The following is a 17,475-nucleotide window of genomic DNA, read 5'->3' on the forward strand; positions in this document are numbered from 1 at the left end:
GTAGATGAAATGCAAGGTGTGTAAGTATGTGTTCATGGAGTGCCTCAAGTGTAAAATCTGTACGATTTGTGCAGTTAAAGTGCTAATTTTGCCTACGAGAAAGAAAAGTACTACAAAAGAATTATAAAAGATTGTCACATTGGCTGCCTTTGCTGATGACACAGTTGGCTAATTTGTAAAGCATTGGTCTATTAAGTTGCAGAGTGTGGTTGAACTTGGTTAGGAGACTTGGTGCCTGTTTCTGTGTCCTGCTGAAGACAAGGGGCCTTATTTATAAAGGACTTGCGCCACCGGTGCGTCACTTTTAACATGGGAAAAAGTGACGCACCGGCGGCGCAAGTCCTTCATAAATAAGGCCCAAGGACGGCTTGATACCACTGTCAAAGCCCAGTTTATTGAGAAAAGCATCCAGGAAAGAAGAAGTGTTGAGTCGAAAGTGGTTCTCCTCCAATTTCTCTCCACTTGCTCGAAATGCAGAGCCTCCATTATAGCACAGAACAGAGTGTTAAAGTCGGGGATGGAAGAGGATGAAAATGGGAAGTTTACTTATGGAGAGAACTGAGAAATGTCCTGTGTACAGACACCAGTGTTTGACGATTGAATACATTTAAATAATGCCTCTAGACTGCAATTGTTTATCTGTGCCTCAGTGGCCTACTGGATAAGGCACTGGCCTCCTAAGCCAGGGATTGTGGGTTCGAGTTCCATCTGAGGTGAAAATCAATATCCACTCTTACTTTTCCAGAAAAATGTATATATTTATTACATGCTTCCGATCAGAAGCTTATGAGGTATTAGGAACTTTGAAATGGTACAATTTTACTTCTGTACTCTTCAGAGTCATGTTGGTGTTCTGAAACTACAAAGTAGATTTTTAAACACCTATCTTTGTCAGATGCAACTTTGACCCGGCAGAAGATATTCCTTTGGAAAAAATGATTTGAATTGGATTGGTGTAACTGTTGTTTGTAGAGGTGGTGACAGGCTTTCAGCTACTTGAATAGGGCAAGTCAGGATTCATGAAACGTATACAACCTTTGAGTGTGTGTAAATTGGCATATCCAGAAAGGAGCAGTTTGTACTACTGTCAAAACAGTTTCTCTCCACTTCTGGAAATATCCAGAGCTATGTAAAGCATACAACTGAGCTTTAATCTCATGAAGAAAGAGGTTTAAATGCAAAAAAGAAAACAAAAGCTTATCTCACTGGTGACATTCTCATTATATAGATTCCAAAAGAGAGCTTTAATTGAAAGGAGCTGAAAAAACACAATGGGATGTAAACCTAAATAACTATGAATATCATATTTTCCATCCTTGCATACCACCTACATTATAAAAATGAACACAGCAGGACATATAACCGCGTGGCCTAATGGATAAGGAGTCTTACTTCGGATCAGAAGATTGAGGGTTCGAGTCCCTTCGTGGTTGGTTTTAGCCAATGGTCACACAACTCAGCTTTCCGTTGAGAATGGAAGCAGGCTCTTCCAATACTCTTATAGCCATCATGTTCTCATTCCTAATTATTCATGAAGTGGAGTACATACTGCACAGTCATTTAGATTGCATCTTCAGCCTAAAATCTTGTCCATGTTAGTGGCATTAAGAAGTGCTTCTATGTACACGCACTGAATATGTAATAGGGTTGCAGAATTTTGACTTGACAGAATGGGTTTTTAGCTTAAGGGTGTGTAGATGAAATGCAAGGTGTGTAAGTATGTGTTCATGGAGTGCCTCAAGTGTAAAATCAGTACGATTTGTGCAGTTAAAGTGCTAATTTTGCCTACGAGAAAGAAAAGTACTGCAAAAGAATTATAAAAGATTGGCACATTGGCTGCCTTTGCTGATGACACAGTTGGCTAATTTGTAAAGCATTGGTCTATTAAGTTGCAGAGTGTGGTTGAACTTGGTTAGGAGACTTGGTGCCTGTTTCTGTGTCCTGCTGAAGACAAGGACGGCTTGATACCACTGTCAAAGCCCAGTTTATTGAGAAAAGCATCCAGGAAAGAAGAAGTGTTGAGTCGAAAGTGGTTGTCCTCCAATTTCTCTCCACTTGCTCGAAATGCAGAGCCTCCATTATAGCACAGAACAGAGTGTTAAAGTCGGGGATGGTAGAGGATGAAAATGGGAAGTTTACTTATGGAGAGAACTGAGAAATGTCCTGTGTGCAGACACCAGTGTGTGACAATTGAATACATTTGAATAAAGCCTCTAGACTGCAAGTGTTTATCTGTGCCTCAGTGGCCTAATGGGTAAGGCACTGGCCTTCTAAGCCAGGGATTGTGGGTTCGAGTCCCATCTGAGGTGAAAACCAATATCCACTCTTACTTTTCCAGAAAAATTTATATATTTATTACATGCTTCTGCTCAGAAGCTTATGTGGTATTAGGAACTTTGAAATGGTACCATTTTTCTTCTGTACTCTTTAGAGTCATGTTGGTGTTATGAAACTACAAAGTAGATTTTTAAACACCTATCTTTGTCAGATGCAACTTTGACCCGGCAGAAGATATTCCTTTGGAAAAAATGATTTGAATTGGATTGGTGTAACTGTTGTTTCTAGAGGTGGTGACAGGCTTTCAGCTACTTGTATGCACACAGGACATATCTCAGTTCTCTCCATAAGTAAACTTCCCATTTTCATCCTCTTCCATCCCCGACTTTAACACTCTGTTCTGTGCTATAATGGAGGCTCTGCATTTGGAGCAAGTGGAGAGAAATTGGAGGAGAACCACTTTCGACTCAACACTTCTTCTTTCCTGGATGCTTTTCTCAATAAACTGGGCTTTGGCAGTGGTATCAAGCCGTCCTTGTCTTCAGCAGGACACAGAAACAGGCACCAAGTCTCTTAACCAAGTTCAACCACACTCTGCAACTTAATAGACCAATGCTTTACAAATTAGCCAACTGTGTCATCAGCAAAGGCAGCCAATGTGCCAATCCTTTATAATTCTTCTGTAGTACTTTTCTTTCTCATAGGCAAAATTAGCACTTTAACTGCACAAATCATACAGATTTTACACTTGAAGCACTCCATGAACACATACTTACAGACCTTGCATTTCATCTACACACCCTTAAGCTAAAAACTCATTCTGTCAAGTCAAAATTCTGCAACCCTATTACATATTCAGTGTGTGTACATAGAAGCACTTCTTAATTCCACTAACATGGACAAGAGTTTAGGCTGAAGATGCAATCTAAATGACTGTGCAGTATGTACTCCACTTCATGAATAATTAGGAATGAGAACATGATGGCTATAAGAGTATTGGAAGAGCCTGCTTCCATTCTGAATGGAAAGCTGAGTTGTGTGACCATTGGCAAAAACTGACCACAAAGGGACTCGAACCCTCAATCTTCTGATCCGAAGTCAGACGCCTTATCCATTAGGCCACGCGGTCATATGTCCTACTGTCCTTATTTTTGTAATGTAGGTGGTCTGCAAGGTTGGAAAATATGATATTGATAGTTATTTAGGTTTACATCCCTTTGTGTTTTTTCAGCTCCTTTCAATTAAAGCACTCTTTTGGAATCTATATAATGAGAATGTCACCAGTACAATAAGCTTTTGTTTTCTTTTTTGCATTTAAACCTCTTTCTTCATGAGATTAAAGCTCAGTTGTCTGCTTTACATAGCTCTGGATATTTCCAGAAGTGGAGAGAAACTGTTTTGACAGTAGTACAAACTGCTCCTTTCTGGATATGCCAATTTACACACACTCAAAGGTTGTATACGTTTCATGAATCGTGACTTGCCCTATTCAAGTAGCTGAAAGCCTGTCACCACCTCTAGAAACAACAGGTACACCAATCCAATTCAAATCATTTTTTCCAAAGGAATATCTTCTGCCGGGTCAAAGTTGCATCTGACAAAGATAGGTGTTTAAAAATCTACTTTGTAGTTTCAGAACACCAACATGACTCTGAAGAGTACAGAAGTAAAATGGTACCATTGCAAAGTTCCTAATACCACATAAGCTTCTGAGCGGAAGCATGTAATAACTATATAAATTTTTCTGGAAAAGTAAGAGTGGATATTGGTTTTCACCTCAGATGGGACTCGAACCCACAATCCCTGGCTTAGGAGGCCAGTGCCTTATCCATTAGGCCACTGAGGCACAGATATACACTTGCAGTCTAGAGGCATTAATTAAATGTATTCAATCGTCTAACACTGGCGTCTGCACACAGGACATATCTCAGTTCTCTCCATAAGTAAACTTCCCATTTTCATCCTCTTCCATCCCCGACTTTAACACTCTGTTCTGTGCTATAATGGAGGATCTGCATTTCGAGCAAGTGGGGAGAAATTGGAGGAGAACCACTTTTGACTCAACACTTCTTCTTTCCTGGATACTTTTCTCAATAAACTGGGCTTTGACAGTTGTATCAAGCCGCCCTTGTCTTCAGCAGGACACAGAAACAGGCACCAAGTCTCCTAACCAAGTTCAACCACACTCTGCAACTTAATAGACCAATGCTTTACAAATTAGCCAACTGTGTCATCAGCAAAGGCAGCCAATGTGACAATCTTTTATAATTCTTTTGTAGTACTTTTCTTTCTCTTAGGCAAAATTAGCACTTTAACTGCACAAATCGTACAGATTTTACACTTGAGGCACTCCATGAACACATACTTACACATCTTGCATTTCATCTACACACCCTTAAGCTAAAAACCCATTCTGTCAAGTCAAAATTCTGCAACCCTATTACATATTCAGTGTGTGTACATAGAAGCACTTCTTAATGCCACTTACATGGACAAGATTTTAGGCTGAAGATGCAATCTATATGACTGTGCAGTATGTACTCCACTTCATGAATGATTAGGAATGAGAACATGATGGCTATAAGAGTATTGGAAGAGCCTGCTTCCATTCTGAATGGAAAGCTGAGTTGTGTGACCATTGGCAAAAACCGACCACGAAGGGACTCGAACCCTCAATCTTCTGATCCGAAGTCAGACGCCTTATCCATTAGGCCACGCGGTCATATGTCCCGCTGTGCTTATTTTTATAATGTAGGTGGTATGCAAGGATGGAAAATATGATATTGATAGTTATTTAGGTTTACATCCCATTGTGTTTTTTCAGCTCCTTTCAATTAAAGCACTCTTTTGGAATCTATATAATGAGAATGTCACCAGTACGATAAGCTTTTGTTTTCTTTTTTGCATTTAAACCTCTTTCTTCATGAGATTAAAGCTCAGTTGTATGCTTTACATAGCTCTGGATATTTCCAGAAGTAGAGAGAAACTTTTTTGACAGTAGTACAAACTGCTCCTTTCTGGATATGCCAATTTACACACACTCAAAGGTTGTATACGTTTCATGAATCCTGACTTGCCATATTCAAGTAGCTGAAAGCCTGTCACCACCTCTAGAAACAACAGTTACACCAATCCAATTCAAATCATTTTTTGCAAAGGAATATCTTCTGCCGGGTCAAAGTTGCATCTGACAAAGATAGGTGTTTAAAAATCTACTTTGTAGTTTCAGAAGACCAACATGATTCTGAAGAGTACAGAAGTAAATTGGTACCATTTCAAAGTTCCTAATACCTCATAAGCTTCTGAGCGGAAGCATGTAATAAATATATCAATCTTTCTGGAAAACTAAGAGTGGATATTGGTTTTCACCTCAGATGGGACTCGAACCCACAATCCCTGGCTTAGGAGGCCAGTGCCTTATTCATTAGGCCACTAAGGCACAGATAAATATTTGCAGTCTAGAGGCATTATTTAAATGTTTCCAATCGTCAAACACTGGTGTCTGCACACAGGACATTTCTCAGTTCTCTCCATAAGTAAACTTCCCATTTTCATCCTCTTCCATCCCCGACTTTAACACTCTGTTCTGTGCTATAATGGAGGCTCTGCATTTCGAGCAGGTGGAGAGAAATTGGAGGAGAACCACTTTCGACTCAACACTTCTTCTTTCCTGGATGCTTTTCTCAATAAACTGGGCTTTGACAGTGGTATCAAGCCGTCCTTGTCTTCAGCAGGACACAGAAACAGGCACCAAGTCTCCTAACCAAGTTCAACCACACTCTGCAACTTAATAGACCAATGCTTTACAAATTAGCCAACTGTGTCATCAGCAAAGGCAGCCAATGTGCCAATCCTTTATAATTCTTCTGTAGTACTTTTCTTTCTCGTAGGCAAAATTAGCACTTTAACTGCACAAATCATACAGATTTTACACTTGAAGCACTCCATGAACACATACTTACACACCTTGCATTTCATCTACACACCCTTAAGATAAAAACCCATTCTGTCAAGTCAAAATTCTGCAAACCTATTACATATTCAGTGCGTGTACATAAAAGCACTTTTTAATGCCACTAACATGGGCAAGATTTTAGGCTGAAGATGCAATCTAAATGACTGTGCAGTATGTACTCCACTTCATGAATAATTAGGAATGAGAACATGATGGGTATAAGAGTATTGGAAGAGCCTGCTTCCATTCTGAATGGAAAGCTGAGTTGTGTGACCATTGGCAAAAACCGACCACAAAGGGACCCGAACCCTCAATCATCTGATCCGAAGTCAGACGCCTTATCCATTAGGCCACGCGGTCATATGTCCTGCTGTGCTTATTTTTATAATGTAGGTGGTATGCAAGGATGGAAAATATGATATTGATAGTTATTTAGGTTTACATCCCATTGTGTTTTTTCAGCTCCTTTCAATGAAAGCACTCTTTTGGAATCTATATAATGAGAATGTCACCAGTGGGATAAGCTTTTGTTTTCTTTTTTGCATTTAAACCTCTTTCTTCATGAGATTAAAGCTCAGTTGTATGCTTTACATAGCTCTGGATATTTCCAGAAGTGGAGAGAAACTGTTTTGACAGTAGTACAAACTGCTCCTTTCTGGATATGCCAATTTACACACACTCAAAGGTTGTATACGTTTCATGAATCCTGACTTGCCCTATTCAAGTAGCTGAAAGCCTGTCACCACCTCTAGAAACAACAGTTACACCAATCCAATTCAAATAATTTTTTCCAAAGGAATATCTTCTGCCGGGTCAAAGTTGCATGTGACAAAGATAGGTGTTAAAAAATCTACTTTGTAGTTTCAGAACACCAACATGACTCTGAAGAGTACAGAAGTAAAATTGTACCATTTCAAAGTTCCTAATACCTCATAAGCTTCTGATCGGAAGCATGTAATAAATATATACATTTTTCTGGAAAACTAAGAGTGGATATTGGTTTTCACCTCAGATGGGACTCGAACCCACAATGCCTGGCTTAGGAGGTCAGTGCCTTATCCATTAGGCCACTGAGGCACAGATAAACATTTGCACTCTAGAGGCATTATTTAAATGTATTCAATCGTCAAACACTGGTGTCTGCACACAGGACATTTCTCAGTTCTCTCCATAAGTAAACTTCCCATTTTCATCCTCTTCCATCCCCTACTTTAACACTCTGTTCTGTGCTATAATGGAGGCTCTGCATTTCGAGCAAGTGGAGAGAAATTGGAGGAGAACCACTTTCGACTCAACACTTCTTCTTTCCCGGATGCTTTTCTCAATAAACTGGGCTTTGACAGTGGTATCAAGCCGTCCTTGTCTTCAGCAGGACACAGAAACAGGCACCAAGTCTCCTAACCAAGTTCAACCACACTCTGCAACTTAATAGACTAATGCTTAACAAATAAGCCAACTGTGTCATCAGCAAAGGCAGCCAATGTGCCAATCTTTTATAATTCTTTTGTAGTACTTTTCTTTCTCGTAGGCAAAATTAGCACTTTAACTGCACAAATTGTACAGATTTTACACTTGAGGCACTCCATGAACACATACTTACACACCTTGCATTTCATCTACACACCCTGAAGCTAAAAACCCATATGGCTGAGATACCCGCCACCCCCTCTCAACACAATCCCCAAGAATTGGGAAACCGGAAACCGTTCTTGAACTTTTGGAAGGCGGGAAGGGAGTCACCCTTCCCGGCCGTATTTATTAAAAATATGAAACAAAATTAAAACATTAAAATAACAGTTTCATATTATGTACAATTTCATTTCCACATTACGATGTTTGGCTAACCTTAACAGATCTCTAATACAAAGGTTCTCCTAGCCGAACTAACATCCTACAAAACATTTGACTTGAAATTGTACATCCTAACGTTAAGGGCCAACGGCAAGGTCGTAACCGGTGTCAGATCCCTAAACCAGACATACCCCCCTCACTTGTGAGAGGAGTGACCGCACAGAGGCGTACCTCAAGTGCATCTACCAATTTCCCTTTGTACTTGACGGGGGCCCCGATAAACTCAACGCCATTTAACGGCCGTTCGAGGACTCGTGTGAGGTGTGTAAAAGGTAGCGTAAACCCCCTCCCGCACCCCACACAACTTACCCATCTGCCGTCGCAGATGTCCTGGCCCCGGGAAATTCCCCAGGAGGGGCCGTAGCCCCTCCTATCCAGGAAGGGGCCTTGACCACCTTTCCTTTCCTTCCGGCGGCCTCTCCTTAGACAGGACCGCCTCCCCGTTGAGGGGCCAATTGGCCACCTCCCCCTCGCGCTCCCATCCGTAATGGGTGACGCCCCCTCATAGGGATCTTCCAATTACTGCTCACCGATCATGACCTTACCGCCACAGGCCGGATAGTTGACCGGCTATCCGGACCCCCCACAACACTCCTGCCTAAAGGTCATGTCATAAAGTCTTTAGCCAGGCTATCAGGTCTCCTATGAGTAACTCGTTCCCCATCCGGGTCAAATGAACACCATCCCCCGGATACATACTGTCCCCTTTAATACAACCATGCGAAATAGAATGCAGTGTACTTGAACGGAACAATCTACTCACTTTATTATTAATTTTCCTCACTGAATGATTCAGAGCAGAAACAGAAATAGCCCCCCGCCACACTTTTCGTGGGATCATATGGGACCATGCAATTGTGCACCCTGGAACTCTTCTCGCCAACCAACTTACCGTGGAAAGCATCGCCTCAAGAAGAAGTCGTCTACCAGTGGTCACCAAATCATTGCCCCCAAGATGTACTATGACTACAGACGGCGGTGACCTCGTCCGCCCTAACAAACCCTCGAAAAATGATCGAAACTGGTCAATACAGAGCCCGCCCTTTCCGTAGAAGGACACACTGTACCCGTATTCCCCAGCCACGTGAATCATGTCACCTGCTTTGAATACGTCCGCGGCACGCCTCACGTATGAGTGGCCCACGACCCACACCTCCTTTTTCACAGCCGGTAATGTCTGACCGCTGGCCCCCCGGTGTCGGGTCGACTGCACAGTCTGCCCCGCCTCGTAGGCTCGCGCAACTGAAAACCAAACAGAAACAAGAAGCGTGAGTACATCATTACAGCTTCACAACATGTGCAACCGCACATACCTCTTATAACAGTTCGAGGACCAACGCCCCACACGTTTTACTTGTTCAACATTCAGACCCCTGGCTGTAGCCTCCGTAGCAGCCCCTATCCGAAAGGAATGGGTCCCAAAGTCGCCGGGGTTCAAGCCCGCGGCCGAAATCGACATCGCAAGCACCCGCTGAAACTGAAACCTCGTCAGTGGGGTGGCGTCAGCGTGTCTTAACAAGGTCCCCCCCCATGCTGCCACCCTCTGCGCTAAATATTCCTCTACGCACACAACAGGGCACATGGAAGACCCGGGGATCCTCTGGATGATTACGCAGTCCCCGATTGCACCCTGATCGGATTTGGACCTGACAAACGAGACCGTCATTGTCTCCCCCCTGACCTGAATGTGTTCCCGGCACAGTCCCCCCATCGTATCCTGCTTGTTCTTCGCCACTAATTCGCTTACCCGCATAGCCCCATGGAATGCTAATGCAAATGCGGCTCGGAACAACACTGCTTCGTACAGGGATGAACATGTTACCGGTAGCACGGAAAATAACAGGGCCAACCTATCCAGACCTATCGGGTGCCTATCGTCTACTCTGCGACCCTCAAGGCGTTGCCACCCACGTAGCGCTTTCTGCACAACGAAAGACGCTGTTGGGTCCTGGATCCCATGAGCCCTTGCCATGAAGGAAATGGAGGCCCGATGCCTCTGGGCCGTAGCTACTGACTTGCCTGCCTGAAGTAAAGAGAGCAGGAATCTCACTACAAACTCTTCCTGACCCCAAAGCTCCCCCCCGGCGGTACCCAAAAAGGCCCAATAGGAACGGAACGCCCCTTCATATGCCTTCCTCGTCCTGGGTGCTAAACTCTCTCCCACGAGGTCTTGTAGTTCGGGGCACCGAGAGACCATAGAGCTTCGGGAAAGGGTGCCGCCACCGGGTCCGCTGTGGGCAGAAAACCCCAGAAGGCCTGCATACGGAAACGAGAGAGCGCATCAGCCGCTTGGTTCATTACCCCCGGCACGTGTCGTGCCCTAAACAGTACATTAAGTTGCATGCACAACAACACAATTTCCTTGAGCAGTCTCAGAATCAATTTGCAACGTGCTGCCTGACTATTGATACACTCAACCACGGTCATGTTATCAGACCAGAACACCACAGAGTGATCCCTAAACCCTTCTGGCCATGTTTTCAAAGCCACCAGAATAGGGAACAGTTCGAGAAAAGCAATGTTACTCGTGAACCCGCACTCATGCCACCATGACGGCCATTTCTGAGCCGACCATTGTGTACCCAATATGGCGCCAAAACCCATACTCCCCGCCGAGTCTGTCCAAAGCCCCAACTCCTCGGAAGACACTGCTGGTTTATTCCAGACAATTCGACCATTGAAATTCGCCAGGAATGCAATCCAAATGCGCATGTCCTGGCGAACCTCTGCCGAGAGTCTCGTACGATGATGTCCTTCCTTCAAGCCGACCATGGACTGTGCAATCGAGCGGGAAAAGGGGCGCGCCATCGGCATTACTCTTAGGGCAAAATTCAACTGACCCACTACCTGTTGCAATTGATGCAGGTTCACTTTCGTTGCACGAATACATGTCTCAAGGGATAACCTGAATTTTAACACTTTTTCCTTGGGTAATCGAAAACAACCTTCCACCGAGTCGTGCTCGATCCCCAGAAACTCGATCAAGGTCGAGGGACCCACAGTCTTACCTGGCGCCAATGGCACACCGAATTGATTCATTAGGACACAAAATTCATGTAAAGCCTGTCCACACTCAGAATCCCCGGCTGCCCCCAAAAACAGAAAGTCATCGAGATAGTGCATAACATGTTGAAAACCTGTCTTCCTCGTGAATACCCACTGCAGAAAACAACTGAATTTCTCGAAATAGGCACATGAAATCGAGCATCCCATTGGCATACATCTATCCATGTAATAGCGACCCTGAAACTGAAAACCAAGGAGACGCTGATCGTCTGGGTGTACCGGGAGCAACCGGAATGCTGACTCGATGTCCGATTTGGCCATCAGCGTCCCGGGCCCCAGGCGATTCAACATGGCAACGGCCTCATCGAAAGATGCGTACCGCACCGAACATACTTCCGGGTCTATCGCGTCATTCACGGAAAGACCACGTGGGGCTGACAAATTATGTATCAGCCGAAACTCACCCGGGTCCTTCTTGGGGACCACCCCTAGAGGAGAACACACAAAATTAGCAACCGGTGGCAAATCGAATGGACCGGCGACACGACCTCGAGTCACCTCTTTCCCAATCTTTACCTGCACCACCGCCGTGTGCTGTAAGACCGACATTTGATTCTTACAGTTTGGTACCCCCTGAAAATCCCCCACTGGGATGCGGAAACCATATGAAAACCCGTTCCGTAACACCCCAGTGGAAGCATGATCTGGGTATTCGCTGAGCCAAGGAATCATTACCATGGTATCAATCGGGGTCGGTAAAGGCGCCCCTCGGACTATATTAGACCTGTTTGGCGCCTCCCTTACCACCGTTATCACCCGTTTTGGCTCTGCACATGGACTCAGGATGGGATGGCTGCCCGCACCCCCCACACTCATGTCTGAATTTGCATGACCCCTGGGGCCTGGTACATTTGCCTCTGTTAAAATTCCAACAGATCCCCCTTTTACCTGTGTTGCCACTCGGCTTCGAGTGGTACTCGTTACCTGCACCCGTCCGAAAGGGCGTCCCAGAGTTTTGGTGGGAGGATTCCCCCCCGTTACTCCCTACTAATGGCACCTTCAACATCCCTGTACTCTCCATTTTTTGCCAAGACACAGAGTCGTAACAATCCCAAGACAACAACGGGTTGTGTTCTTTAGCTTTTCTAAACAGATTATCATAGCAGAACCACTGATTGCCCCCATATGCCACAGAATACTCCATAATACGAGACTGATAAATGGGTAACTCGGTCAACAACTCAGGCCTGCGCTCACCCATGATGGAAGTAAAAATTCCCCACGCTCTGCCCCAAGTACCAATGGTCTCGTCGACCTTAAAGGCGGCCATTTTTGCGCGCCAAACACTTGGATGCATGAGCTCCTTTTGACTCTTCACATGCTCGATCTCGTAATGGTCGGTAAGCAATGAAAACATGTTTACATATTTATCCGCCCAAATCAATTCCTTGATTTCTTGTGGGACGTGCTGGGCAATCTTCTCCTTTCGAGAAGGTACAGACTCCTCCCCCGCAATCGGCAATGGCCGCTTACCTGAAGTAGGCCCCACGCTTGTCGCCGAACTTGGGCCTGCTGTACTTCCAACCGCCGGAACCTGTGGGGGAACAGAAGATGTTGCCTTCGCAGCCACCCTAGATTCCCGCAGTTGCCTCATCACTGCCCGGGCGTCGTCAGCCGTGGCGCCCTCGCTATCGTTTCCCAACCACGCTGCCAATTGTGCCGCTAACTCGGGGGGCATATCCTCCCTGTTCGCGGGGGTGACCACCACTGGGATTGGATTCCCCTCTTTCCGCACCGGGGTTGACTCCTCTCGTAGGGTTTCGGGAACCGGGGTCTCCCCCCCAAGTGCTCCCCTTCTGGGCCTCTTGCTTTTTCCACCGGGGATTGTTCCCTGTAAAGGCCGTTTCGGTCCTCCCTCCCCGTCCTTAGCCTCAACCTTTCTCTTCAGATCGGCTATCTCCTTCATGAGTATGCGGAGCATCTCCTCGGTACCGACCCGCTTTCTGACCTTCTTGGGCATTCTCAGACGGGATATCTGTAAGACAAAAAGAGAGATTACAACGCTCAAAATTGGCTCTTCGTTCCGTCTCGAGCTCACGTGCAGCGGGGAGGTGCAGCTTCAGAGCACAGGAACAAGAGGATGCTTTCTTGGCTTCCGCTCCTTTTATCCGTCTTCAGGGTGGGCGTGAACCCGCCCTCGCCTGCCTCCGGGGGCGTGGCCGGCCACGTCGGTGTCTAGATCAGCCCACTCTAGGGCGGGAAAAAGGCGCGCCCCGGCTACGCCGCTTCGGGCATACCAGCCGAGACTCGCCTCCCGCCCAAGATGGCTTCCCGGGGGGATCGAGGTACTCCACCATACGTTCGGGGGGACCGAATGGTCGCCCCTTTCCATTCTGTCAAGTCAAAATTCTGCAACCCTATTACATATTCAGTGCGTGTACATAGAAGCACTTCTTAATGCCACTAACATGGACAAGATTTTAGGCTGAAGATGCAATCTAAATGACTGTGCAATATGTACTCCACTTCATGAATAATTAGGAATGAGAACATGATGGCTATAAGAGTATTGGAAGAGCATGCTTCCATTCTGAATAGAAAGCTGAGTTGTGTGACCATTGGCAAAAACCAACCATGATGGGACTCGAACCCTCAATCTTCTGATCCGAAGTCAGACGCCTTATCCATTAGGCCACGCGGACATATGTCCTACTGTCCTTATTTTTGTAATGTAGGTGGTCTGCAAGGTTGGAAAATATGATATTGATAGTTATTTAGGTTTACATCCCTTTGTGTTTTTTCAGCTCCTTTCAATTAAAGCACTCTTTTGGAATCTATATAATGAGAATGTCACCAGTACAATAAGCTTTTGTTTTCTTTTTTGCATTTAAACCTCTTTCTTCATGAGATTAAAGCTCAGTTGTCTGCTTTACATAGCTCTGGATATTTCCAGAGGTGGAGAGAAACTGTTTTGACAGTAGTACAAACTGCTCCTTTCTGGATATGCCAATTTACACACACTCAAAGGTTGTATACGTTTCATGAATCGTGACTTGCCCTATTCAAGTAGCTGAAAGCCTGTCACCACCTCTAGAAACAACAGGTACACCAATCCAATTCAAATCATTTTTTCCAAAGGAATATCTTCTGCCGGGTCAAAGTTGCATCTGACAAAGATAGGTGTTTAAAAATCTACTTTGTAGTTTCAGAACACCAACATGACTCTGAAGAGTACAGAAGTAAAATGGTACCATTGCAAAGTTCCTAATACCACATAAGCTTCTGAGCAGAAGCATGTAATAAATATATAAATTTTTCTGGAAAAGTAAGAGTGGATATTGGTTTTCACCTCAGATGGGACTCGAACCCACAATCCCTGGCTTAGGAGGCCAGTGCCTTATCCATTAGGCCACTGAGGCACAGATATGCACTTGCAGTCTAGAGGCATTAATTAAATGTATTCAATCGTCTAACACTGGCGTCTGCACACAGGACATTTCTCAGTTCTCTCCATAAGTAACCTTCCCATTTTTATCCTCTTCCATCCCCGACTTTAACACTCTATTCTGTGCTATAATGGAGGCTCTGCATTTCGAGCAAGTGGAGAGAAATTGGAGGAGAACCACTTTCGACTCAACACTTCTTCTTTCCTGGATGCTTTTCTCAATAAACTGGGCTTTGACAGTGGTATCAAGCCGTCCTTGTCTTCAGCAGGACACAGAAACAGGCACCAAGTCTCCTAACCAAGTTCAACCACACTCTGCAACTTAATATACCAATGCTTTACAAATTAGCCAACTGTGTCATCAGCAAAGGCAGCCAATGTGCCAATCCTTTATAATTCTTCTGTAGTACTTTTCTTTCTCGTAGGCAAAATTAGCACTTTAACTGCACAAATCATACAGATTTTACACTTGAAGCACTCCATGAACACATACTTACACACCTTGCATTTCATCTACACACCCTTAAGCTAAACACCCATTCTGTCAAGTCAAAATTCTGCAAACCTATTACATATTCAGTGCATGTACATAGAAGCACTTTTTAATGCCACTAAAATGGAAAAGATTTTTGGCTGCAGATGCAATCTAAATGACTGAGCAGTATGTACTCCACTTCATGAATAATTAGGAATGAGAACATGATGGCTATAAGAGTATTGGAAGAGCCTGCTTTCATTCTGAATGGAAAGCTGAGTTGTGTGACCATTGGCAAAAACCGACCATGTAGGGACTCAAACCCTCAATCTTCTGATCCGAAGTCAGACACCTTATCCATTAGGCCACGCGGTCATATTTGCTGTTATGCTTATTTTTATAATGTAGGTGGTATGCAAGGATGGAAAATATGATATTGATAGTTATTTAGGTTTACATCCAATTGTGTTTTTTCAGCTCCTTTCAATTAAAGCACTCTTTTGGAATCTATATAATGAGAATGTCACCAGTACGATAAGCTTTTGTTTTCTTTTTTGCATTTAAACCTCTTTCTTCATGAGATTAAAGCTCAGTTGTATGCTTTACATAGCTCTGGATATTTCCAGAAGTGGAGAGAAACTGTTTTGACAGTAGTACAAACTGCTCCTTTCTGGATATGCCAATTTACACACACTCAAAGGTTGTATACGTTTCATGAATCCTGACTTGCCCTATTCAAGTAGCTGAAAGCCTGTCACCACCTCTAGAAACAACAGTTACACCAATCCAATTCAAATCATTTTTTGCAAAGGAATATCTTCTGCCGGGTCAAAGTTGCATCTGACAAAGATAGGTGTTTAAAAATCTACTTTGTAGTTTCAGAACACCAACATGACTCTGAAGAGTACAGAAGTAAAATGGTACCATTTCAAAGTTCCTAATACCTCATAAGCTTCTGAGCGGAAGGATGTAATAAATATATAAATTTTTCTGGAAAAGTAAGAGTGGATATTGGTTTTAACCTCAGATGGGACTCGAACCCACAATCCCTGGCTTAGGAGGCCAGTGCCTTATCCATTAGGCCACTGAGGGACAGATAAAAACTTGTAGTCTAGAGGCATTATTTAAATGTATTCAATCGTCAAACACTGGTGTCTGCACACAGTACATTTCTCAGTTCTCTCCATAAGTAAACTTTCCATTTTCATCCTCTTCCATCCCCGACTTTAACACTCTGTTCTGTGCTATAATGGAGGCTCTGCATTTCGAGCAAGTGGAGAGAAATTGGAGGAGAATCACTTTCGACTCAACACTTCTTCTTTCCTGGATGCTTTTCTCAATAAACTGGGCTTTGACAGTGGTATCAAGCCGTCCTTGTCTTCAGCAGGACACAGAAACAGGCACCAAGTCTCCTAACCAAGTTCAACCACACTCTGCAACTGAATAGACCAAGGCTTTACAAATTAGCCAACTGTGTCATCAGCAAAGGCAGCCAATGTGCCAATCTTTTATAATTCTTCTGTAGTACTTTTCTTTCTCGTAGGCAAAATTAGCACTTTAACTGCACAAATCGTACAGATTTTACACTTGAGGCACTCCATGAACACATACTTACACACCTTGCATTTCATCTACACACCCTTAAGCTAAAAACCCATTGTGTCAAGTCAAAATTCTGCAACCCTATTACATATTCAGTGCGTGTACATAGAAGCACTTCTTAATGCCACTAACATGGACAAGATTTTTGGCTGAAGATGCAATCTAAATGACTGTGCAGTATGTACTCCACTTCATGAATAATTAGGAATGAGAACATGATGGCTATAAGAGTATTGGAAGAGCCTGCTTCCATTCTGAATGGAAAGCTGAGTTGTGTGACCATTGGCAAAAACCGACCACGAAGGGACTCGAACCCTCAATCTTCTGATCCGAAGTCAGACGCCTTATCCATTAGGCCACACGGTCATATGTCTTGCTGTGCTTATTTTTATAATGTAGGCGGTATGCAAGGATGGAAAATATGATATTGGTAGTTATTTAGGTTTACATCCCATTGTGTTTTTTCAGCTCCTTTCAATTAAAGCACTCTATTGGAATCTATATAATGAGAATGTCACCAGTACGATAAGCTTTTGTTTTCTTTTTTGCATTTAAACCTCTTTCTTCATGAGATTAAAGCTCAGTTGTATGCTTTACATAGCTCTGGATATTTTCAGAAGTGGAGAGAAACTGTTTTGACAGTAGTACAAACTGCTCCTTTCTGGATATGCCAATTTACACACGCTCAAAGGTTGTATACGTTTCATGAATCCTGACTTGCCCTATTCAAGTAGCTGAAAGCCTGTCACCACCTCTAGAAACAACAGTTACACCAATCCAATTCAAATCATTTTTTCCAAAGGAATATCTTCTGCCGGGTCAAAGTTGCATCTGACAAAGATAGGTGTTTCAAAATCTACTTTG

At 43.8% G+C, this 17,475-nt stretch overlaps 7 non-coding genes across 7 annotated transcripts; 1 reads left to right on the forward strand and 6 right to left on the reverse strand.

Annotated features, from left to right (window-relative positions):
* The first annotated feature begins 2,236 nt into the window (after positions 1–2,236).
* TRNAR-UCU (transfer RNA arginine (anticodon UCU)) lies at positions 2,237–2,309 on the forward strand. The gene has a single exon. It is a non-coding gene; the product is annotated as a tRNA-Arg (tRNA).
* A 1,024-nt stretch (positions 2,310–3,333) lies between these two features.
* Positions 3,334–3,406, reverse strand: TRNAR-UCG (transfer RNA arginine (anticodon UCG)). Its single transcript has one exon. It is a non-coding gene; the product is annotated as a tRNA-Arg (tRNA).
* A 644-nt stretch (positions 3,407–4,050) lies between these two features.
* Positions 4,051–4,123, reverse strand: TRNAR-CCU (transfer RNA arginine (anticodon CCU)). The gene has a single exon. It is a non-coding gene; the product is annotated as a tRNA-Arg (tRNA).
* Positions 4,124–4,926: 803 nt separating this feature from the next.
* TRNAR-UCG (transfer RNA arginine (anticodon UCG)) lies at positions 4,927–4,999 on the reverse strand. Its single transcript has one exon. It is a non-coding gene; the product is annotated as a tRNA-Arg (tRNA).
* A 9,436-nt stretch (positions 5,000–14,435) lies between these two features.
* On the reverse strand, positions 14,436–14,508 carry TRNAR-CCU (transfer RNA arginine (anticodon CCU)). Its single transcript has one exon. It is a non-coding gene; the product is annotated as a tRNA-Arg (tRNA).
* Positions 14,509–16,028: 1,520 nt separating this feature from the next.
* TRNAR-CCU (transfer RNA arginine (anticodon CCU)) lies at positions 16,029–16,101 on the reverse strand. Its single transcript has one exon. It is a non-coding gene; the product is annotated as a tRNA-Arg (tRNA).
* An 803-nt stretch (positions 16,102–16,904) lies between these two features.
* Positions 16,905–16,977, reverse strand: TRNAR-UCG (transfer RNA arginine (anticodon UCG)). Its single transcript has one exon. It is a non-coding gene; the product is annotated as a tRNA-Arg (tRNA).
* Positions 16,978–17,475: the final 498 nt, after the last annotated feature.

Source organism: Lissotriton vulgaris, chromosome 5 (genome assembly GCF_964263255.1).
Source record: "Lissotriton vulgaris chromosome 5, aLisVul1.2, whole genome shotgun sequence".
Classification (NCBI taxonomy): Eukaryota; Metazoa; Chordata; class Amphibia; order Caudata; family Salamandridae; genus Lissotriton; species Lissotriton vulgaris.